The 26,742-nt window shown below is 38.1% G+C and overlaps 1 protein-coding gene across 2 annotated transcripts in view; it reads right to left on the reverse strand.

The window, feature by feature from the left end:
* Nucleotides 1-26,742, reverse strand: part of LOC106591582 (fibronectin type III domain-containing protein 3B) — a 224,477-nt gene that overhangs the window by 130,757 nt on the left and 66,978 nt on the right. The window lies entirely within an intron of this gene.

Genomic DNA, 26,742 nt, shown 5'->3' on the forward strand with positions numbered 1-26,742 from the left:
CTACCTTTAGAGAGAGTTAAATACTACATTACATACACACACTGACCTGGTCTACCTTTAGAGAGAGAGAGTTAAATACTACATTACATACACACACTGACCTGGTCTACCTTTAGAGAGAGAGAGAGAGAGTTAAATACTACATTACATACACACACTGACCTGGTCTACCTTTAGAGAGAGAGAGAGAGTTAAATACTACATTACATACACACACTGACCTGGTCTACTATTAGAGAGTTAAATACTACATTACATACACACACTGACCTGGTCTACCTTTAGAGAGAGAGAGTTAAATACTACATTACATACACACACTGACCTGGTCTACCTTTAGAGAGAGAGAGTTAGATACTACATTACATACACACACTGACCTGGTCTACCTTTAGAGAGAGTTAAATACTACATTACATACACACACTGACCTGGTCTACCTTTAGAGAGAGAGAGAGAGAGTTAAATACTACATTACATACACACACTGACCTGGTCTACCTTTAGAGAGAGTTAAATACTACATTACATACACACACTGACCTGGTGTACCATTAGAGAGTTAAATACTACATTACATACACACACTGACCTGGTCTACCTTTAGAGAGAGTTAAATACTACATTACATACACACACTGACCTGGTCTACCATTAGAGAGATAAATACTACATTACATACACACACTGACCTGGTCTACCTTTAGAGAGAGTTAAATACTACATTACATACACACACTGACCTGGTCTACCTTTAGAGAGAGAGAGAGAGTTAAATACTACATTACATACACACACTGACCTGGTCTACCTTTAGAGAGAGAGAGTTAAATACTACATTACATACACACACTGACCTGGTGTACCATTAGAGAGTTAAATACTACATTACATACACACACTGACCTGGTCTACCTTTAGAGAGAGTTAAATACTACATTACATACACACACTGACCTGGTCTACCATTAGAGAGATAAATACTACATTACATACACACACTGACCTGGTCTACCTTTAGAGAGAGAGAGAGAGTTAAATACTACATTACATACACACACTGACCTGGTCTACCTTTAGAGAGAGAGAGTTAAATACTACATTACATACACACACTGACCTGGTCTACCTTTAGAGAGAGAGAGAGAGAGTTAAATACTACATTACATACACACACTGACCTGGTCTACATTTAGAGAGAGAGAGTTAAATACTACATTACATACACACACTGACCTGGTCTACCTTTAGAGAGAGTTAAATACTACATTACATACACACACTGACCTGGTCTACCTTTAGAGAGAGTTAAATACTACATTACATACACACACTGACCTGGTCTACCTTTAGAGAGAGAGAGAGTTAAATACTACATTACATACACACACTGACCTGGTCTACCTTTAGAGAGAGTTAAATACTACATTACATACACACACTGACCTGGTCTACCTTTAGAGAGAGTTAAATACTACATTACATACACACACTGACCTGGTCTACCTTTAGAGAGAGTTAAATACTACATTACATACACACACTGACCTGGTCTACCTTTAGAGAGAGAGAGTTAAATAATACATTACATACACACACTCACCTGGTCTACCTTTAGAGAGAGTTAAATACTACATTACATACACACACTGACCTGGTCTACCTTTAGAGAGAGTTAAATACTACATTACATACACACACTGACCTGGTCTACCTTTAGAGAGAGAGAGTTAAATAATACATTACATACACACACTCACCTGGTCTACCTTTAGAGAGAGTTAAATACTACATTACATACACACACTGACCTGGTCTACCTTTAGAGAGAGAGAGAGTTAAATACTACATTACATACACACACTGACCTGGTCTACCTTTAGAGAGAGAGAGTTAAATACTACATTACATACACACACTGACCTGGTCTACCTTTAGAGAGAGTTAAATACTACATTATCATACACACACTGACCTGGTCTACCTTTAGAGAGAGAGAGTTAAATACTACATTACATACACACACTGACCTGGTCTACCTTTAGAGAGAGAGAGTTAAATACTACATTACATACACACACTGACCTGGTCTACCTTTAGAGAGAGAGAGTTAAATACTACATTACATACACACACTGACCTGGTCTACCTTTAGAGAGAGTTAAATACTACATTATCATACACACACTGACCTGGTCTACCTTTAGAGAGAGAGAGAGTTAAATACTACATTACATACACACACTGACCTGGTCTACCTTTAGCGAGAGAGAGTTAAATACTACATTACATACACACACTGACCTGGTCTACCTTTAGAGAGAGAGAGAGTTAAATACTACATTACATACACACACTGACCTGGTCTACCTTTAGAGAGAGAGAGTTAAATACTACATTACATACACACACTGACCTGGTCCACCTTTAGAGAGAGTTAAATACTACATTATCATACACACACTGACCTGGTCTACCTTTAGAGAGAGAGAGTTAAATACTACATTACATACACACACTGACCTGGTCTACCTTTAGAGAGAGAGAGTTAAATACTACATTACATACACACACTGACCTGGTCTACCTTTAGAGAGAGAGAGAGTTAAATACTACATTACATACACACACTGACCTGGTCTACCTTTAGCGAGAGAGAGTTAAATACTACATTACATACACACACTGACCTGGTCTACCTTTAGAGAGAGAGAGAGTTAAATACTACATTACATACACACACTGACCTGGTCTACCTTTAGAGAGAGAGAGTTAAATACTACATTACATACACACACTGACCTGGTCTACCTTTAGAGAGAGAGAGTTAAATACTACATTACATACACACACTGACCTGGTCTACCTTTAGAGAGAGAGAGTTAAATACTACATTACATACACACACTGACCTGGTCTACCTTTAGAGAGAGAGAGAGTTAAATACTACATTACATACACACACTGACCTGGTCTACCTTTAGAGAGAGTTAAATACTACATTACATACACACACTGACCTGGTCTACCTTTAGAGAGAGAGTTAAATACTACATTACATACACACACTGACCTGGTCTACCTTTAGAGAGAGAGAGTTAAATACTACATTACATACACACACTGACCTGGTCTACCTTTAGAGAGAGAGAGTTAAATACTACATTACATACACACACTGACCTGGTCTACCTTTAGAGAGAGAGCGTTAAATACTACATTACATACACACACTGACCTGGTCTACCTTTAGAGAGAGAGAGAGTTAAATACTACATTACATACACACACTGACCTGGTCTACCTTTAGAGAGAGAGAGTTAAATACTACATTACATACACACACTGACCTGGTCTACCTTTAGAGAGAGAGAGTTAAATACTACATTACATACACACACTGACCTGGTCTACCTTTAGAGAGAGAGAGTTAAATACTACATTACATACACACACTGACCTGGTCTACCTTTAGAGAGAGAGAGTTAAATACTACATTACATACACACACTGACCTGGTCTACCTTTAGAGAGAGAGTTAAATACTACATTACATACACACACTGACCTGGTCTACCTTTAGAGAGAGAGAGTTAAATACTACATTACATACACACACTGACCTGGTCTACCTTTAGAGAGAGAGAGTTAAATACTACATTACATACACACACTGACCTGGTCTACCTTTAGAGAGAGAGAGTTAAATACTACATTACATACACACACTGACCTGGTCTACCTTTAGAGAGAGAGAGTTAAATACTACATTACATACACACACTGACCTGGTCTACCTTTAGAGAGAGAGTTAAATACTACATTACATACACACACTGACCTGGTCTACCTTTAGAGAGAGAGAGTTAAATACTACATTACATACACACACTGACCTGGTCTACCTTTAGAGAGAGAGAGTTAAATACTACATTACATACACACACTGACCTGGTCTACCTTTAGAGAGAGAGTTAAATACTACATTACATACACACACTGACCTGGTCTACCTTTAGAGAGAGAGAGTTAAATACTACATTACATACACACACTGACCTGGTCTACCTTTAGAGAGAGAGAGTTAAATACTACATTACATACACACACTGACCTGGTCTACCTTTAGAGAGAGAGAGTTAAATACTACATTACATACACACACTGACCTGGTCTACCTTTAGAGAGAGAGAGTTAAATACTACATTACATACACACACTGACCTGGTCTACCTTTAGAGAGAGAGAGTTAAATACTACATTACATACACACACTGACCTGGTCTACCTTTAGAGAGAGAGAGTTAAATACTACATTACATACACACACTGACCTGGTCTACCTTTAGAGAGAGAGAGTTAAATACTACATTACATACACACACTGACCTGGTCTACCTTTAGAGAGAGAGAGTTAAATACTACATTACATACACACACTGACCTGGTCTACCTTTAGAGAGAGAGAGTTAAATACTACATTACATACACACACTGACCTGGTCTACCTTTAGAGAGAGAGAGTTAAATACTACATTACATACACACACTGACCTGGTCTACCTTTAGAGAGAGAGAGTTAAATACTACATTACATACACACACTGACCTGGTCTACCTTTAGAGAGAGAGAGTTAAATACTACATTACATACACACACTGACCTGGTCTACCTTTAGAGAGAGAGAGTTAAATACTACATTACATACACACACTGACCTGGTCTACCTTTAGAGAGAGAGAGTTAAATACTACATTACATACACACACTGACCTGGTCTACCTTTAGAGAGAGAGTTAAATACTACATTACATACACACACTGACCTGGTCTACCTTTAGAGAGAGAGAGTTAAATACTACATTACATACACACACTGACCTGGTCTACCTTTAGAGAGAGAGAGTTAAATACTACATTACATACACACACTGACCTGGTCTACCTTTAGAGAGAGAGAGTTAAATACTACATTACATACACACACTGACCTGGTCTACCTTTAGAGAGAGAGAGTTAAATACTACATTACATACACACACTGACCTGGTCTACCTTTAGAGAGAGAGAGTTAAATACTACATTACATACACACACTGACCTGGTCTACCTTTAGAGAGAGAGAGTTAAATACTACATTACATACACACACTGACCTGGTCTACCTTTAGAGAGAGAGAGTTAAATACTACATTACATACACACACTGACCTGGTCTACCTTTAGAGAGAGAGAGTTAAATACTACATTACATACACACACTGACCTGGTCTACCTTTAGAGAGAGAGAGTTAAATACTACATTACATACACACACTGACCTGGTCTACCTTTGAGAGAGAGAGTTAAATACTACATTACATACACACACTGACCTGGTCTACCTTTAGAGAGAGAGAGTTAAATACTACATTACATACACACACTGACCTGGTCTACCTTTAGAGAGAGAGTTAAATACTACATTACATACACACACTGACCTGGTCTACCTTTAGAGAGAGAGAGTTAAATACTACATTACATACACACACTGACCTGGTCTACCTTTAGAGAGAGAGAGTTAAATACTACATTACATACACACACTGACCTGGTCTACCTTTAGAGAGAGAGAGTTAAATACTACATTACATACACACACTGACCTGGTCTACCTTTAGAGAGAGAGAGTTAAATACTACATTACATACACACACTGACCTGGTCTACCTTTAGAGAGAGAGAGTTAAATACTACATTACATACACACACTGACCTGGTCTACCTTTAGAGAGAGAGTTAAATACTACATTACATACACACACTGACCTGGTCTACCTTTAGAGAGAGAGAGTTAAATACTACATTACATACACACACTGACCTGGTCTACCTTTAGAGAGAGAGAGTTAAATACTACATTACATACACACACTGACCTGGTCTACCTTTAGAGAGAGAGTTAAATACTACATTACATACACACACTGACCTGGTCTACCTTTAGAGAGAGAGAGTTAAATACTACATTACATACACACACTGACCTGGTCTACCTTTAGAGAGAGAGAGTTAAATACTACATTACATACACACACTGACCTGGTCTACCTTTAGAGAGAGAGAGTTAAATACTACATTACATACACACACTGACCTGGTCTACCTTTGAGAGAGAGAGTTAAATACTACATTACATACACACACTGACCTGGTCTACCTTTAGAGAGAGAGAGTTAAATACTACATTACATACACACACTGACCTGGTCTACCTTTAGAGAGAGAGAGTTAAATACTACATTACATACACACACTGACCTGGTCTACCTTTAGAGAGAGAGTTAAATACTACATTACATACACACACTGACCTGGTCTACCTTTAGAGAGAGAGAGTTAAATACTACATTACATACACACACTGACCTGGTCTACCTTTAGAGAGAGAGAGTTAAATACTACATTACATACACACACTGACCTGGTCTACCTTTAGAGAGAGAGAGTTAAATACTACATTACATACACACACTGACCTGGTCTACCTTTAGAGAGAGAGAGTTAAATACTACATTACATACACACACTGACCTGGTCTACCTTTAGAGAGAGAGAGTTAAATACTACATTACATACACACACTGACCTGGTCTACCTTTAGAGAGAGAGAGTTAAATACTACATTACATACACACACTGACCTGGTCTACCTTTAGAGAGAGAGAGTTAAATACTACATTACATACACACACTGACCTGGTCTACCTTTAGAGAGAGAGAGTTAAATACTACATTACATACACACACTGACCTGGTCTACCTTTAGAGAGAGAGAGTTAAATACTACATTACATACACACACTGACCTGGTCTACCTTTAGAGAGAGAGAGTTAAATACTACATTACATACACACACTGACCTGGTCTACCTTTAGAGAGAGAGTTAAATACTACATTACATACACACACTGACCTGGTCTACCTTTAGAGAGAGAGAGTTAAATACTACATTACATACACACACTGACCTGGTCTACCTTTAGAGAGAGAGAGTTAAATACTACATTACATACACACACTGACCTGGTCTACCTTTAGAGAGAGAGAGTTAAATACTACATTACATACACACACTGACCTGGTCTACCTTTAGAGAGAGAGAGTTAAATACTACATTACATACACACACTGACCTGGTCTACCTTTAGAGAGAGAGAGTTAAATACTACATTACATACACACACTGACCTGGTCTACCTTTAGAGAGAGAGAGTTAAATACTACATTACATACACACACTGACCTGGTCTACCTTTAGAGAGAGAGAGTTAAATACTACATTACATACACACACTGACCTGGTCTACCTTTAGAGAGAGAGAGTTAAATACTACATTACATACACACACTGACCTGGTCTACCTTTAGAGAGAGAGAGTTAAATACTACATTACATACACACACTGACCTGGTCTACCTTTAGAGAGAGAGAGTTAAATACTACATTACATACACACACTGACCTGGTCTACCTTTAGAGAGAGAGAGTTAAATACTACATTACATACACACACTGACCTGGTCTACCTTTAGAGAGAGAGTTAAATACTACATTACATACACACACTGACCTGGTCTACCTTTAGAGAGAGAGAGTTAAATACTACATTACATACACACACTGACCTGGTCTACCTTTAAGAGAGAGAGTTAAATACTACATTACATACACACACTGACCTGGTCTACCTTTGAGAGAGAGAGTTAAATACTACATTACATACACACACTGACCTGGTCTACCTTTAGAGAGAGAGAGTTAAATACTACATTACATACACACACTGACCTGGTCTACCTTTAGAGAGAGAGTTAAATACTACATTACATACACACACTGACCTGGTCTACCTTTAGAGAGAGAGAGTTAAATACTACATTACATACACACACTGACCTGGTCTACCTTTAGAGAGAGAGAGTTAAATACTACATTACATACACACACTGACCTGGTCTACCTTTAGAGAGAGAGAGTTAAATACTACATTACATACACACACTGACCTGGTCTACCTTTAGAGAGAGAGAGTTAAATACTACATTACATACACACACTGACCTGGTCTACCTTTAGAGAGAGAGAGTTAAATACTACATTACATACACACACTGACCTGGTCTACCTTTAGAGAGAGAGAGTTAAATACTACATTACATACACACACTGACCTGGTCTACCTTTAGAGAGAGAGAGTTAAATACTACATTACATACACACACTGACCTGGTCTACCTTTAGAGAGAGAGAGTTAAATACTACATTACATACACACACTGACCTGGTCTACCTTTAGAGAGAGAGAGTTAAATACTACATTACATACACACACTGACCTGGTCTACCTTTAGAGAGAGAGAGTTAAATACTACATTACATACACACACTGACCTGGTCTACCTTTAGAGAGAGAGAGTTAAATACTACATTACATACACACACTGACCTGGTCTACCTTTAGAGAGAGAGAGTTAAATACTACATTACATACACACACTGACCTGGTCTACCTTTAGAGAGAGAGAGTTAAATACTACATTACATACACACACTGACCTGGTCTACCTTTAGAGAGAGAGTTAAATACTACATTACATACACACACTGACCTGGTCTACCTTTAGAGAGAGAGAGTTAAATACTACATTACATACACACACTGACCTGGTCTACCTTTAGAGAGAGAGAGTTAAATACTACATTACATACACACACTGACCTGGTCTACCTTTAGAGAGAGAGAGTTAAATACTACATTACATACACACACTGACCTGGTCTACCTTTAGAGAGAGAGAGTTAAATACTACATTACATACACACACTGACCTGGTCTACCTTTAGAGAGAGAGAGTTAAATACTACATTACATACACACACTGACCTGGTCTACCTTTAGAGAGAGAGAGTTAAATACTACATTACATACACACACTGACCTGGTCTACCTTTAGAGAGAGAGAGTTAAATACTACATTACATACACACACTGACCTGGTCTACCTTTAGAGAGAGAGAGTTAAATACTACATTACATACACACACTGACCTGGTCTACCTTTAGAGAGAGAGAGTTAAATACTACATTACATACACACACTGACCTGGTCTACCTTTGAGAGAGAGAGTTAAATACTACATTACATACACACACTGACCTGGTCTACCTTTAGAGAGAGAGAGTTAAATACTACATTACATACACACACTGACCTGGTCTACCTTTAGAGAGAGAGAGTTAAATACTACATTACATACACACACTGACCTGGTCTACCTTTAGAGAGAGAGAGTTAAATACTACATTACATACACACACTGACCTGGTCTACCTTTAGAGAGAGAGAGTTAAATACTACATTACATACACACACTGACCTGGTCTACCTTTAGAGAGAGAGAGTTAAATACTACATTACATACACACACTGACCTGGTCTACCTTTAGAGAGAGAGAGTTAAATACTACATTACATACACACACTGACCTGGTCTACCTTTAGAGAGAGAGTTAAATACTACATTACATACACACACTGACCTGGTCTACCTTTAGAGAGAGAGAGTTAAATACTACATTACATACACACACTGACCTGGTCTACCTTTAGAGAGAGAGAGTTAAATACTACATTACATACACACACTGACCTGGTCTACCTTTAGAGAGAGAGAGTTAAATACTACATTACATACACACACTGACCTGGTCTACCTTTAGAGAGAGAGAGTAAATACTACATTACATACACACACTGACCTGGTCTACCTTTAGAGAGAGAGAGTTAAATACTACATTACATACACACACTGACCTGGTCTACCTTTAGAGAGAGAGAGTTAAATACTACATTACATACACACACTGACCTGGTCTACCTTTGAGAGAGAGAGTTAAATACTACATTACATACACACACTGACCTGGTCTACCTTTAGAGAGAGAGAGTTAAATACTACATTACATACACACACTGACCTGGTCTACCTTTAGAGAGAGAGAGTTAAATACTACATTACATACACACACTGACCTGGTCTACCTTTAGAGAGAGAGAGTTAAATACTACATTACATACACACACTGACCTGGTCTACCTTTAGAGAGAGAGAGTTAAATACTACATTACATACACACACTGACCTGGTCTACCTTTAGAGAGAGAGAGAGTTAAATACTACATTACATACACACACTGACCTGGTCTACCTTTAGAGAGAGAGAGTTAAATACTACATTACATACACACACTGACCTGGTCTACCTTTGGAGAGAGAGAGTTAAATACTACATTACATACACACACTGACCTGGTCTACCTTTAGAGAGAGAGAGTTAAATACTACATTACATACACACACTGACCTGGTCTACCTTTAGAGAGAGAGAGTTAAATACTACATTACATACACACACTGACCTGGTCTACCTTTAGAGAGAGAGAGTTAAATACTACATTACATACACACACTGACCTGGTCTACCTTTAGAGAGAGAGAGTTAAATACTACATTACATACACACACTGACCTGGTCTACCTTTAGAGAGAGAGAGTTAAATACTACATTACATACACACACTGACCTGGTCTACCTTTAGAGAGAGAGAGTTAAATACTACATTACATACACACACTGACCTGGTCTACCTTTAGAGAGAGAGAGTTAAATACTACATTACATACACACACTGACCTGGTCTACCTTTAGAGAGAGAGAGTTAAATACTACATTACATACACACACTGACCTGGTCTACCTTTAGAGAGAGAGAGTTAAATACTACATTACATACACACACTGACCTGGTCTACCTTTAGAGAGAGAGTTAAATACTACATTACATACACACACTGACCTGGTCTACCTTTAGAGAGAGAGAGTTAAATACTACATTACATACACACACTGACCTGGTCTACCTTTAGAGAGAGAGAGTTAAATACTACATTACATACACACACTGACCTGGTCTACCTTTAGAGAGAGAGAGTTAAATACTACATTACATACACACACTGACCTGGTCTACCTTTGAGAGAGAGAGTTAAATACTACATTACATACACACACTGACCTGGTCTACCTTTAGAGAGAGAGAGTTAAATACTACATTACATACACACACTGACCTGGTCTACCTTTAGAGAGAGAGAGTTAAATACTACATTACATACACACACTGACCTGGTCTACCTTTAGAGAGAGAGAGTTAAATACTACATTACATACACACACTGACCTGGTCTACCTTTAGAGAGAGAGTTAAATACTACATTACATACACACACTGACCTGGTCTACCTTTAGAGAGAGAGAGTTAAATACTACATTACATACACACACTGACCTGGTCTACCTTTAGAGAGAGAGTTAAATACTACATTACATACACACACTGACCTGGTCTACCTTTAGAGAGAGAGAGTTAAATACTACATTACATACACACACTGACCTGGTCTACCTTTAGAGAGAGAGAGTTAAATACTACATTACATACACACACTGACCTGGTCTACCTTTAGAGAGAGAGTTAAATACTACATTACATACACACACTGACCTGGTCTACCTTTAGAGAGAGAGAGTTAAATACTACATTACATACACACACTGACCTGGTCTACCTTTAGAGAGAGAGTTAAATACTACATTACATACACACACTGACCTGGTCTACCTTTAGAGAGAGAGAGTTAAATACTACATTACATACACACACTGACCTGGTCTACCTTTAGAGAGAGAGAGTTAAATACTACATTACATACACACACTGACCTGGTCTACCTTTAGAGAGAGAGTTAAATACTACATTACATACACACACTGACCTGGTCTACCTTTAAGAGAGAGAGAGTTAAATACTACATTACATACACACACTGACCTGGTCTACCTTTAGAGAGAGAGAGTTAAATACTACATTACATACACACACTGACCTGGTCTACCTTTAGAGAGAGAGAGTTAAATACTACATTACATACACACACTGACCTGGTCTACCTTTAGAGAGAGAGTTAAATACTACATTACATACACACACTGACCTGGTCTACCTTTGAGAGAGAGAGTTAAATACTACATTACATACACACACTGACCTGGTCTACCTTTAGAGAGAGAGAGTTAAATACTACATTACATACACACACTGACCTGGTCTACCTTTAGAGAGAGAGAGTTAAATACTACATTACATACACACACTGACCTGGTCTACCTTTAGAGAGAGAGAGTTAAATACTACATTACATACACACACTGACCTGGTCTACCTTTAGAGAGAGAGAGTTAAATACTACATTACATACACACACTGACCTGGTCTACCTTTAGAGAGAGAGAGTTAAATACTACATTACATACACACACTGACCTGGTCTACCTTTAGAGAGTTAAATACTACATTACATACACACACTGACCTGGTCTACCTTTAGAGAGAGAGAGAGTTAAATACTACATTACATACACACACTGACCTGGTCTACCTTTAGAGAGAGAGAGTTAAATACTACATTACATACACACACTGACCTGGTCTACCTTTAGAGAGAGAGAGTTAAATACTACATTACATACACACACTGACCTGGTCTACCTTTAGAGAGAGAGAGTTAAATACTACATTACATACACACACTGACCTGGTCTACCTTTAGAGAGAGAGTTAAATACTACATTACATACACACACTGACCTGGTCTACCTTTAGAGAGAGAGAGTTAAATACTACATTACATACACACACTGACCTGGTCTACCTTTAGAGAGAGTTAAATACTACATTACATACACACACTGACCTGGTCTACATTTAGAGAGAGAGAGAGAGAGAGAGTTAAATACTACATTACATACACACACTGACCTGGTCTACCTTTAGAGAGAGTTAAATACTACATTACATACACACACTGACCTGGTCTACCTTTAGAGAGAGAGAGTTAAATACTACATTACATACACACACTGACCTGGTCTACCTTTAGAGAGAGAGTTAAATACTACATTACATACACACACTGACCTGGTCTACCTTTAGAGAGAGAGAGTTAAATACTACATTACATACACACACTGACCTGGTCTACCTTTAGAGAGAGAGAGTTAAATACTACATTACATACACACACTGACCTGGTCTACCTTTAGAGAGAGTTAAATACTACATTACATACACACACTGACCTGGTCTACCTTTAGAGAGAGAGTTAAATACTACATTACATACACACACTGACCTGGTCTACCTTTAGAGAGAGAGAGTTAAATACTACATTACATACACACACTGACCTGGTCTACCTTTGAGAGAGAGAGTTAAATACTACATTACATACACATACTGACCTGGTCTACCTTTAGAGAGAGAGAGAGTTAAATACTACATTACATACACACACTGACCTGGTCTACCTTTAGAGAGAGTTAAATACTACATTACATACAAACACTGACCTGGTATACCTTTAGAGAGAGAGAGTTAAATACTACATTACATACACACAATGACCTGGTCTACCTTTAGAGAGAGTTAAATACTACATTACATACACACACTGACCTGGTCTACCTTTAGAGAGAGTTAAATACTACATTACATACACACACTGACCTGGTCAACCTTTAGAGAGAGAGAGTTAAATACTACATTATTATCTTTAGAGAGAGTTAAATACTACATTACATACACACACTGACCTGGTCTACCTTTAGAGAGAGAGAGTTAAATACTACATTACATACACACACTGACCTGGTCTACCTTTAGAGAGAGAGAGTTAAATACTACATTATTATCTTTAGAGAGAGTTAAATACTACATTACATACACACACTGACCTGGTCTACCTTTAGAGAGAGAGAGTTAAATACTACATTACATACACACACTGACCTGGTCTACCTTTAGAGAGAGAGAGTTAAATACTACATTACATACACACACTGACCTGGTCTACCTTTAGAGAGAGAGTTAAATACTACATTACATACACACACTGACCTGGTCTACCTTTAGAGAGAGTTAAATACTACATTACATACACACACTGACCTGGTCTACCTTTAGAGAGAGAGAGTTAAATACTACATTACATACACACACTGACCTGGTCTACCTTTAGAGAGAGAGAGAGAGTTAAATACTACATTACATACACACACTGACCTGGTCTACCTTTAGAGAGAGAGAGTTAAATACTACATTACATACACACACTGACCTGGTCTACCTTTAGAGAGAGAGAGTTAAATACTACATTACATACACACACTGACCTGGTCAACCTTTAGAGAGAGAGAGTTAAATACTACATTACATACACACACTGACCTGGTCTACCTTTAGAGAGAGAGAGTTAAATACTACATTACATACACACACTGACCTGGTCTACCTTTAGAGAGAGTTAAATACTACATTACATACACACACTGACCTGGTCTACCTTTAGAGAGAGAGAGTTAAATACTACATTACATACACACACTGACCTGGTCTACCTTTAGAGAGAGAGTTAAATACTACATTACATACACACACTGACCTGGTCTACCTTTAGAGAGAGAGAGAGTTAAATACTACATTACATACACACACTGACCTGGTCTACCTTTAGAGAGAGAGTTAAATACTACATTACATACACACACTGACCTGGTCTACCTTTAGAGAGAGAGAGTTAAATACTACATTACATACACACACTGACCTGGTCTACCTTTAGAGAGAGAGAGTTAAATACTACATTACATACACACACTGACCTGGTCTACCTTTAGAGAGAGAGAGTTAAATACTACATTACATACACACACTGACCTGGTCTACCTTTAGAGAGAGAGAGTTAAATACTACATTACATACACACACTGACCTGGTCTACCTTTAGAGAGAGAGAGTTAAATACTACATTACATACACACACTGACCTGGTCTACCTTTGAGAGAGAGAGTTAAATACTACATTACATACACACACTGACCTGGTCTACCTTTAGAGAGAGAGAGTTAAATACTACATTACATACACACACTGACCTGGTCTACCTTTAGAGAGAGAGAGTTAAATACTACATTACATACACACACTGACCTGGTCTACCTTTGAGAGAGAGAGAGTTAAATACTACATTACATACACACACTGACCTGGTCTACCTTTAAGAGAGAGAGTTAAATACTACATTACATACACACACTGACCTGGTCTACCTTTAGAGAGAGAGAGTTAAATACTACATTACATACACACACTGACCTGGTCTACCTTTGAGAGAGAGAGTTAAATACTACATTACATACACACACTGACCTGGTCTACCTTTAGAGAGAGAGTTAAATACTACATTACATACACACACTGACCTGGTCTACCTTTAGAGAGAGAGAGTTAAATACTACATTACATACACACACTGACCTGGTCTACCTTTAGAGAGAGAGAGTTAAATACTACATTACATACACACACTGACCTGGTCTACCTTTAGAGAGAGAGTTAAATACTACATTACATACACACACTGACCTGGTCTACCTTTAGAGAGAGAGAGTTAAATACTACATTACATACACACACTGACCTGGTCTACCTTTAGAGAGAGAGAGTTAAATACTACATTACATACACACACTGACCTGGTCTACCTTTAGAGAGAGAGAGTTAAATACTACATTACATACACACACTGACCTGGTCTACCTTTAGAGAGAGAGTTAAATACTACATTACATACACACACTGACCTGGTCTACCTTTAGAGAGAGAGAGTTAAATACTACATTACATACACACACTGACCTGGTCTACCTTTAGAGAGAGAGAGTTAAATACTACATTACATACACACACTGACCTGGTCTACCTTTAGAGAGAGAGAGTTAAATACTACATTACATACACACACTGACCTGGTCTACCTTTAGAGAGAGAGAGTTAAATACTACATTACATACACACACTGACCTGGTCTACCTTTAGAGAGAGAGTTAAATACTACATTACATACACACACTGACCTGGTCTACCTTTAGAGAGAGAGAGTTAAATACTACATTACATACACACACTGACCTGGTCTACCTTTAGAGAGAGAGAGTTAAATACTACATTACATACACACACTGACCTGGTCTACCTTTAGAGAGAGAGAGTTAAATACTACATTACATACACACACTGACCTGGTCTACCTTTAGGAGAGAGAGTTAAATACTACATTACATACACACACTGACCTGGTCTACCTTTAGAGAGAGAGAGTTAAATACTACATTACATACACACACTGACCTGGTCTACCTTTAGAGAGAGAGTTAAATACTACATTACATACACACACTGACCTGGTCTACCTTTAGAGAGAGAGAGTTAAATACTACATTACATACACACACTGACCTGGTCTACCTTTAGAGAGAGAGAGTTAAATACTACATTACATACACACACTGACCTGGTCTACCTTTAGAGAGAGAGAGTTAAATACTACATTACATACACACACTGACCTGGTCTACCTTTAGAGAGAGAGAGTTAAATACTACATTACATACACACACTGACCTGGTCTACCTTTAGAGAGAGAGAGTTAAATACTACATTACATACACACACTGACCTGGTCTACCTTTAGAGAGAGAGAGTTAAATACTACATTACATACACACACTGACCTGGTCTACCTTTAGAGAGAGAGAGTTAAATACTACATTACATACACACACTGACCTGGTCTACCTTTAGAGAGAGAGTTAAATACTACATTACATACACACACTGACCTGGTCTACCTTTAAGAGAGAGAGAGTTAAATACTACATTACATACACACACTGACCTGGTCTACCTTTGAGAGAGAGAGTTAAATACTACATTACATACACACACTGACCTGGTCTACCTTTAGAGAGAGAGAGTTAAATACTACATTACATACACACACTGACCTGGTCTACCTTTAGAGAGAGAGAGTTAAATACTACATTACATACACACACTGACCTGGTCTACCTTTAGAGAGAGAGAGTTAAATACTACATTACATACACACACTGACCTGGTCTACCTTTAGAGAGAGAGTTAAATACTACATTACATACACACACTGACCTGGTCTACCTTTAGAGAGAGAGAGTTAAATACTACATTACATACACACACTGACCTGGTCTACCTTTAGAGAGAGAGAGTTAAATACTACATTACATACACACACTGACCTGGTCTACCTTTAGAGAGAGAGAGTTAAATACTACATTACATACACACACTGACCTGGTCTACCTTTAGAGAGAGAGTTAAATACTACATTACATACACACACTGACCTGGTCTACCTTTAGAGAGAGAGAGTTAAATACTACATTACATACACACACTGACCTGGTCTACCTTTAGAGAGAGAGTTAAATACTACATTACATACACACACTGACCTGGTCTACCTTTAGAGAGAGAGAGTTAAATACTACATTACATACACACACTGACCTGGTCTACCTTTAGAGAGAGAGAGTTAAATACTACATTACATACACACACTGACCTGGTCTACCTTTAGAGAGAGAGAGTTAAATACTACATTACATACACACACTGACCTGGTCTACCTTTAGAGAGAGAGAGTTAAATACTACATTACATACACACACTGACCTGGTCTACCTTTAGAGAGAGAGAGTTAAATACTACATTACATACACACACTGACCTGGTCTACCTTTAGAGAGAGAGAGTTAAATACTACATTACATACACACACTGACCTGGTCTACCTTTAGAGAGAGAGTTAAATACTACATTACATACACACACTGACCTGGTCTACCTTTAGAGAGAGAGAGTTAAATACTACATTACATACACACACTGACCTGGTCTACCTTTAGAGAGAGAGAGTTAAATACTACATTACATACACACACTGACCTGGTCTACCTTTAGAGAGAGAGAGTTAAATACTACATTACATACACACACTGACCTGGTCTACCTTTAGAGAGAGAGTTAAATACTACATTACATACACACACTGACCTGGTCTACCTTTAGAGAGAGAGAGTTAAATACTACATTACATACACACACTGACCTGGTCTACCTTTAGAGAGAGAGAGTTAAATACTACATTACATACACACACTGACCTGGTCTACCTTTAGAGAGAGAGAGTTAAATACTACATTACATACACACACTGACCTGGTCTACCTTTAGAGAGAGAGAGTTAAATACTACATTACATACACACACTGACCTGGTCTACCTTTAGAGAGAGAGAGTTAAATACTACATTACATACACACACTGACCTGGTCTACCTTTAGAGAGAGAGAGTTAAATACTACATTACATACACACACTGACCTGGTCTACCTTTAGAGAGAGAGAGTTAAATACTACATTACATACACACACTGACCTGGTCTACCTTTAGAGAGAGAGAGTTAAATACTACATTACATACACACACTGACCTGGTCTACCTTTAGAGAGAGAGAGTTAAATACTACATTACATACACACACTGACCTGGTCTACCTTTAGAGAGAGAGAGTTAAATACTACATTACATACACACACTGACCTGGTCTACCTTTAGAGAGAGAGAGTTAAATACTACATTACATACACACACTGACCTGGTCTACCTTTAGAGAGAGAGAGTTAAATACTACATTACATACACACACTGACCTGGTCTACCTTTAGAGAGAGAGAGTTAAATACTACATTACATACACACACTGACCTGGTCTACCTTTAGAGAGAGAGAGTTAAATACTACATTACATACACACACTGACCTGGTCTACCTTTAGAGAGAGAGAGTTAAATACTACATTACATACACACACTGACCTGGTCTACCTTTAGAAGAGAGAGTTAAATACTACATTACATACACACACTGACCTGGTCTACCTTTGAAGAGAGAGTTAAATACTACATTACATACACACACTGACCTGGTCTACCTTTAGAGAGAGAGAGTTAAATACTACATTACATACACACACTGACCTGGTCTACCTTTAGAGAGAGAGAGTTAAATACTACATTACATACACACACTGACCTGGTCTACCTTTAGAGAGAGAGAGTTAAATACTACATTACATACACACACTGACCTGGTCTACCTTTAGAGAGAGAGAGTTAAATACTACATTACATACACACACTGACCTGGTCTACCTTTAGAGAGAGAGAGTTAAATACTACATTACATACACACACTGACCTGGTCTACCTTTAGAGAGAGAGAGTTAAATACTACATTACATACACACACTGACCTGGTCTACCTTTAGAGAGAGAGAGTTAAATACTACATTACATACACACACTGACCTGGTCTACCTTTAGAGAGAGAGAGTTAAATACTACATTACATACACACACTGACCTGGTCTACCTTTAGAGAGAGAGAGTTAAATACTACATTACATACACACACTGACCTGGTCTACCTTTAGAGAGAGAGAGTTAAATACTACATTACATACACACACTGACCTGGTCTACCTTTAGAGAGAGAGAGTTAAATACTACATTACATACACACACTGACCTGGTCTACCTTTAGAGAGAGAGAGTTAAATACTACATTACATACACACACTGACCTGGTCTACCTTTAGAGAGAGAGAGTTAAATACTACATTACATACACACACTGACCTGGTCTACCTTTAGAGAGAGAGTTAAATACTACATTACATACACACACTGACCTGGTCTACCTTTAGAGAGAGAGAGTTAAATACTACATTACATACACACACTGACCTGGTCTACCTTTAGAGAGAGAGAGTTAAATACTACATTACATACACACACTGACCTGGTCTACCTTTAGAGAGAGAGAGTTAAATACTACATTACATACACACACTGACCTGGTCTACCTTTAGAGAGAGAGAGTTAAATACTACATTACATACACACACTGACCTGGTCTACCTTTAGAGAGAGAGTTAAATACTACATTACATACACACACTGACCTGGTCTACCTTTAGAGAGAGAGAGTTAAATACTACATTACATACACACACTGACCTGGTCTACCTTTAGAGAGAGAGAGTTAAATACTACATTACATACACACACTGACCTGGTCTACCTTTAGAGAGAGAGAGTTAAATACTACATTACATACACACACTGACCTGGTCTACCTTTAGAGAGAGAGAGTTAAATACTACATTACATACACACACTGACCTGGTCTACCTTTAGAGAGAGAGTTAAATACTACATTACATACACACACTGACCTGGTCTACCTTTAGAGAGAGAGAGTTAAATACTACATTACATACACACACTGACCTGGTCTACCTTTAGAGAGAGAGAGTTAAATACTACATTACATACACACACTGACCTGGTCTACCTTTAGAGAGAGAGAGTTAAATACTACATTACATACACACACTGACCTGGTCTACCTTTAGAGAGAGAGAGTTAAATACTACATTACATACACACACTGACCTGGTCTACCTTTAGAGAGAGAGAGTTAAATACTACATTACATACACACACTGACCTGGTCTACCTTTAGAGAGAGAGTTAAATACTACATTACATACACACACTGACCTGGTCTACCTTTAGAGAGAGAGAGTTAAATACTACATTACATACACACACTGACCTGGTCTACCTTTAGAGAGAGAGAGTTAAATACTACATTACATACACACACTGACCTGGTCTACCTTTAGAGAGAGAGTTAAATACTACATTACATACACACACTGACCTGGTCTACCTTTAGAGAGAGAGAGTTAAATACTACATTACATACACACACTGACCTGGTCTACCTTTAGAGAGAGAGTTAAATACTACATTACATACACACACTGACCTGGTCTACCTTTAGAGAGAGAGAGTTAAATACTACATTACATACACACACTGACCTGGTCTACCTTTAGAGAGAGAGAGTTAAATACTACATTACATACACACACTGACCTGGTCTACCTTTAGAGAGAGAGAGTTAAATACTACATTACATACACACACTGACCTGGTCTACCTTTAGAGAGAGAGAGTTAAATACTACATTACATACACACACTGACCTGGTCTACCTTTAGAGAGAGAGAGTTAAATACTACATTACATACACACACTGACCTGGTCTACCTTTAGAGAGAGAGAGTTAAATACTACATTACATACACACACTGACCTGGTCTACCTTTAGAGAGAGAGAGTTAAATACTACATTACATACACACACTGACCTGGTCTACCTTTAGAGAGAGAGTTAAATACTACATTACATACACACACTGACCTGGTCTACCTTTAGAGAGAGAGAGTTAAATACTACATTACATACACACACTGACCTGGTCTACCTTTGAGAGAGAGAGAGTTAAATACTACATTACATACACACACTGACCTGGTCTACCTTTAGAGAGAGAGAGTTAAATACTACATTACATACACACACTGACCTGGTCTACCTTTAGAGAGAGAGAGTTAAATACTACATTACATACACACACTGACCTGGTCTACCTTTAGAGAGAGAGAGTTAAATACTACATTACATACACACACTGACCTGGTCTACCTTTAGAGAGAGAGAGTTAAATACTACATTACATACACACACTGACCTGGTCTACCTTTAGAGAGAGAGAGTTAAATACTACATTACATACACACACTGACCTGGTCTACCTTTAGAGAGAGAGAGTTAAATACTACATTACATACACACACTGACCTGGTCTACCTTTAGAGAGAGAGAGTTAAATACTACATTACATACACACACTGACCTGGTCTACCTTTAGAGAGAGAGAGTTAAATACTACATTACATACACACACTGACCTGGTCTACCTTTGAGAGAGAGAGTTAAATACTACATTACATACACACACTGACCTGGTCTACCTTTAGAGAGAGAGTTAAATACTACATTACATACACACACTGACCTGGTCTACCTTTAGAGAGAGAGAGTTAAATACTACATTACATACACACACTGACCTGGTCTACCTTTAGAGAGAGAGAGTTAAATACTACATTACATACACACACTGACCTGGTCTACCTTTAGAGAGAGAGAGTTAAATACTACATTACATACACACACTGACCTGGTCTACCTTTAGAGAGAGAGAGTTAAATACTACATTACATACACACACTGACCTGGTCTACCTTTAGAGAGAGAGTTAAATACTACATTACATACACACACTGACCTGGTCTACCTTTAGAGAGAGAGAGTTAAATACTACATTACATACACACACTGACCTGGTCTACCTTTAGAGAGAGAGAGTTAAATACTACATTACATACACACACTGACCTGGTCTACCTTTAGAGAGAGAGAGTTAAATACTACATTACATACACACACTGACCTGGTCTACCTTTAGAGAGAGAGAGTTAAATACTACATTACATACACACACTGACCTGGTCTACCTTTAGAGAGAGAGAGTTAAATACTACATTACATACACACACTGACCTGGTCTACCTTTAGAGAGAGAGAGTTAAATACTACATTACATACACACACTGACCTGGTCTACCTTTAGAGAGAGAGAGTTAAATACTACATTACATACACACACTGACCTGGTCTACCTTTAGAGAGAGAGTTAAATACTACATTACATACACACACTGACCTGGTCTACCTTTAAGAGAGAGAGAGTTAAATACTACATTACATACACACACTGACCTGGTCTACCTTTAGAGAGAGAGTTAAATACTACATTACATACACACACTGACCTGGTCTACCTTTAGAGAGAGAGAGTTAAATACTACATTACATACACACACTGACCTGGTCTACCTTTAGAGAGAGAGAGTTAAATACTACATTACATACACACACTGACCTGGTCTACCTTTAGAGAGAGAGAGTTAAATACTACATTACATACACACACTGACCTGGTCTACCTTTAGAGAGAGAGAGTTAAATACTACATTACATACACACACTGACCTGGTCTACCTTTAGAGAGAGAGAGTTAAATACTACATTACATACACACACTGACCTGGTCTACCTTTAGAGAGAGAGAGTTAAATACTACATTACATACACACACTGACCTGGTCTACCTTTAGAGAGAGAGAGTTAAATACTACATTACATACACACACTGACCTGGTCTACCTTTAGAGAGAGAGAGTTAAATACTACATTACATACACACACTGACCTGGTCTACCTTTAGAGAGAGAGAGTTAAATACTACATTACATACACACACTGACCTGGTCTACCTTTAGAGAGAGAGAGTTAAATACTACATTACATACACACACTGACCTGGTCTACCTTTAGAGAGAGAGAGTTAAATACTACATTACATACACACACTGACCTGGTCTACCTTTAGAGAGAGAGAGTTAAATACTACATTACATACACACACTGACCTGGTCTACCTTTAGAGAGAGAGAGTTAAATACTACATTACATACACACACTGACCTGGTCTACCTTTAGAGAGAGAGAGTTAAATACTACATTACATACACACACTGACCTGGTCTACCTTTAGAGAGAGAGAGTTAAATACTACATTACATACACACACTGACCTGGTCTACCTTTAGAGAGAGAGTTAAATACTACATTACATACACACACTGACCTGGTCTACCTTTAGAGAGAGAGAGTTAAATACTACATTACATACACACACTGACCTGGTCTACCTTTAGAGAGAGAGAGTTAAATACTACATTACATACACACACTGACCTGGTCTACCTTTAGAGAGAGAGAGTTAAATACTACATTACATACACACACTGACCTGGTCTACCTTTAGAGAGAGAGAGTTAAATACTACATTACATACACACACTGACCTGGTCTACCTTTAGAGAGAGAGAGTTAAATACTACATTACATACACACACTGACCTGGTCTACCTTTAGAGAGAGAGAGTTAAATACTACATTACATACACACACTGACCTGGTCTACCTTTAGAGAGAGAGAGTTAAATACTACATTACATACACACACTGACCTGGTCTACCTTTAGAGAGAGAGAGTTAAATACTACATTACATACACACACTGACCTGGTCTACCTTTAGAGAGAGAGAGTTAAATACTACATTACATACACACACTGACCTGGTCTACCTTTAGAGAGAGAGTTAAATACTACATTACATACACACACTGACCTGGTCTACCTTTAGAGAGAGAGAGTTAAATACTACATTACATACACACACTGACCTGGTCTACCTTTAGAGAGAGAGAGTTAAATACTACATTACATACACACACTGACCTGGTCTACCTTTAGAGAGAGAGAGTTAAATACTACATTACATACACACACTGACCTGGTCTACCTTTAGAGAGAGAGAGTTAAATACTACATTACATACACACACTGACCTGGTCTACCTTTAGAGAGAGAGAGTTAAATACTACATTACATACACACACTGACCTGGTCTACCTTTGAGAGAGAGAGTTAAATACTACATTACATACACACACTGACCTGGTCTACCTTTAGGAGAGAGAGAGTTAAATACTACATTACATACACACACTGACCTGGTCTACCTTTAGAGAGAGAGAGTTAAATACTACATTACATACACACACTGACCTGGTCTACCTTTAGAGAGAGAGAGTTAAATACTACATTACATACACACACTGACCTGGTCTACCTTTAGAGAGAGAGAGTTAAATACTACATTACATACACACACTGACCTGGTCTACCTTTAGAGAGAGAGAGTTAAATACTACATTACATACACACACTGACCTGGTCTACCTTTAGAGAGAGAGAGTTAAATACTACATTACATACACACACTGACCTGGTCTACCTTTAGAGAGAGAGAGTTAAATACTACATTACATACACACACTGACCTGGTCTACCTTTAGAGAGAGAGAGTTAAATACTACATTACATACACACACTGACCTGGTCTACCTTTAGAGAGAGAGAGTTAAATACTACATTACATACACACACTGACCTGGTCTACCTTTAGAGAGAGAGAGAGTTAAATACTACATTACATACACACACTGACCTGGTCTACCTTTAGAGAGAGAGAGTTAAATACTACATTACATACACACACTGACCTGGTCTACCTTTAGAGAGAGAGAGTTAAATACTACATTACATACACACACTGACCTGGTCTACCTTTAGAGAGAGTTAAATACTACATTACATACACACACTGACCTGGTCTACCTTTAGAGAGAGAGAGTTAAATACTACATTACATACACACACTGACCTGGTCTACCTTTAGAGAGAGAGAGTTAAATACTACATTACATACACACACTGACCTGGTCTACCTTTAGAGAGAGAGAGTTAAATACTACATTACATACACACACTGACCTGGTCTACCTTTAGAGAGAGAGAGTTAAATACTACATTACATACACACACTGACCTGGTCTACCTTTAGAGAGAGAGAGTTAAATACTACATTACATACACACACTGACCTGGTCTACCTTTAGAGAGAGAGAGTTAAATACTACATTACATACACACACTGACCTGGTCTACCTTTAGAGAGAGAGTTAAATACTACATTACATACACACACTGACCTGGTCTACCTTTAGAGAGAGAGAGTTAAATACTACATTACATACACACACTGACCTGGTCTACCTTTAGAGAGAGAGAGTTAAATACTACATTACATACACACACTGACCTGGTCTACCTTTAGAGAGAGAGAGTTAAATACTACATTACATACACACACTGACCTGGTCTACCTTTAGAGAGAGAGAGTTAAATACTACATTACATACACACACTGACCTGGTCTACCTTTAGAGAGAGAGAGTTAAATACTACATTACATACACACACTGACCTGGTCTACCTTTAGAGAGAGAGAGTTAAATACTACATTACATACACACACTGACCTGGTCTACCTTTAGAGAGAGAGAGTTAAATACTACATTACATACACACACTGACCTGGTCTACCTTTAGAGAGAGAGAGTTAAATACTACATTACATACACACACTGACCTGGTCTACCTTTAGAGAGAGAGAGTTAAATACTACATTACATACACACACTGACCTGGTCTACCTTTAGAGAGAGAGAGTTAAATACTACATTACATACACACACTGACCTGGTCTACCTTTAGAGAGAGAGAGTTAAATACTACATTACATACACACACTGACCTGGTCTACCTTTAGAGAGAGAGAGTTAAATACTACATTACATACACACACTGACCTGGTCTACCTTTAGAGAGAGAGAGTTAAATACTACATTACATACACACACTGACCTGGTCTACCTTTGAGAGAGAGAGTTAAATACTACATTACATACACACACTGACCTGGTCTACCTTTAGAGAGAGAGTTAAATACTACATTACATACACACACTGACCTGGACTACCTTTAGAGAGAGAGAGAGAGTTAAATACTACATTACATACACACAATGACCTGGTCTACCTTTAGAGAGAGAGAGTTAAATACTACATTACATACACACACTGACCTGGTCTACCTTTAGAGAGAGAGAGTTAAATACTACATTACATACACACACTGACCTGGTCTACCTTTAGAGAGAGAGAGTTAAATAC

The sequence above is a fragment of the Salmo salar genome, chromosome ssa17 (assembly GCF_905237065.1).
Source record: "Salmo salar chromosome ssa17, Ssal_v3.1, whole genome shotgun sequence".
NCBI lineage: Eukaryota > Metazoa > Chordata > Actinopteri > Salmoniformes > Salmonidae > Salmo > Salmo salar.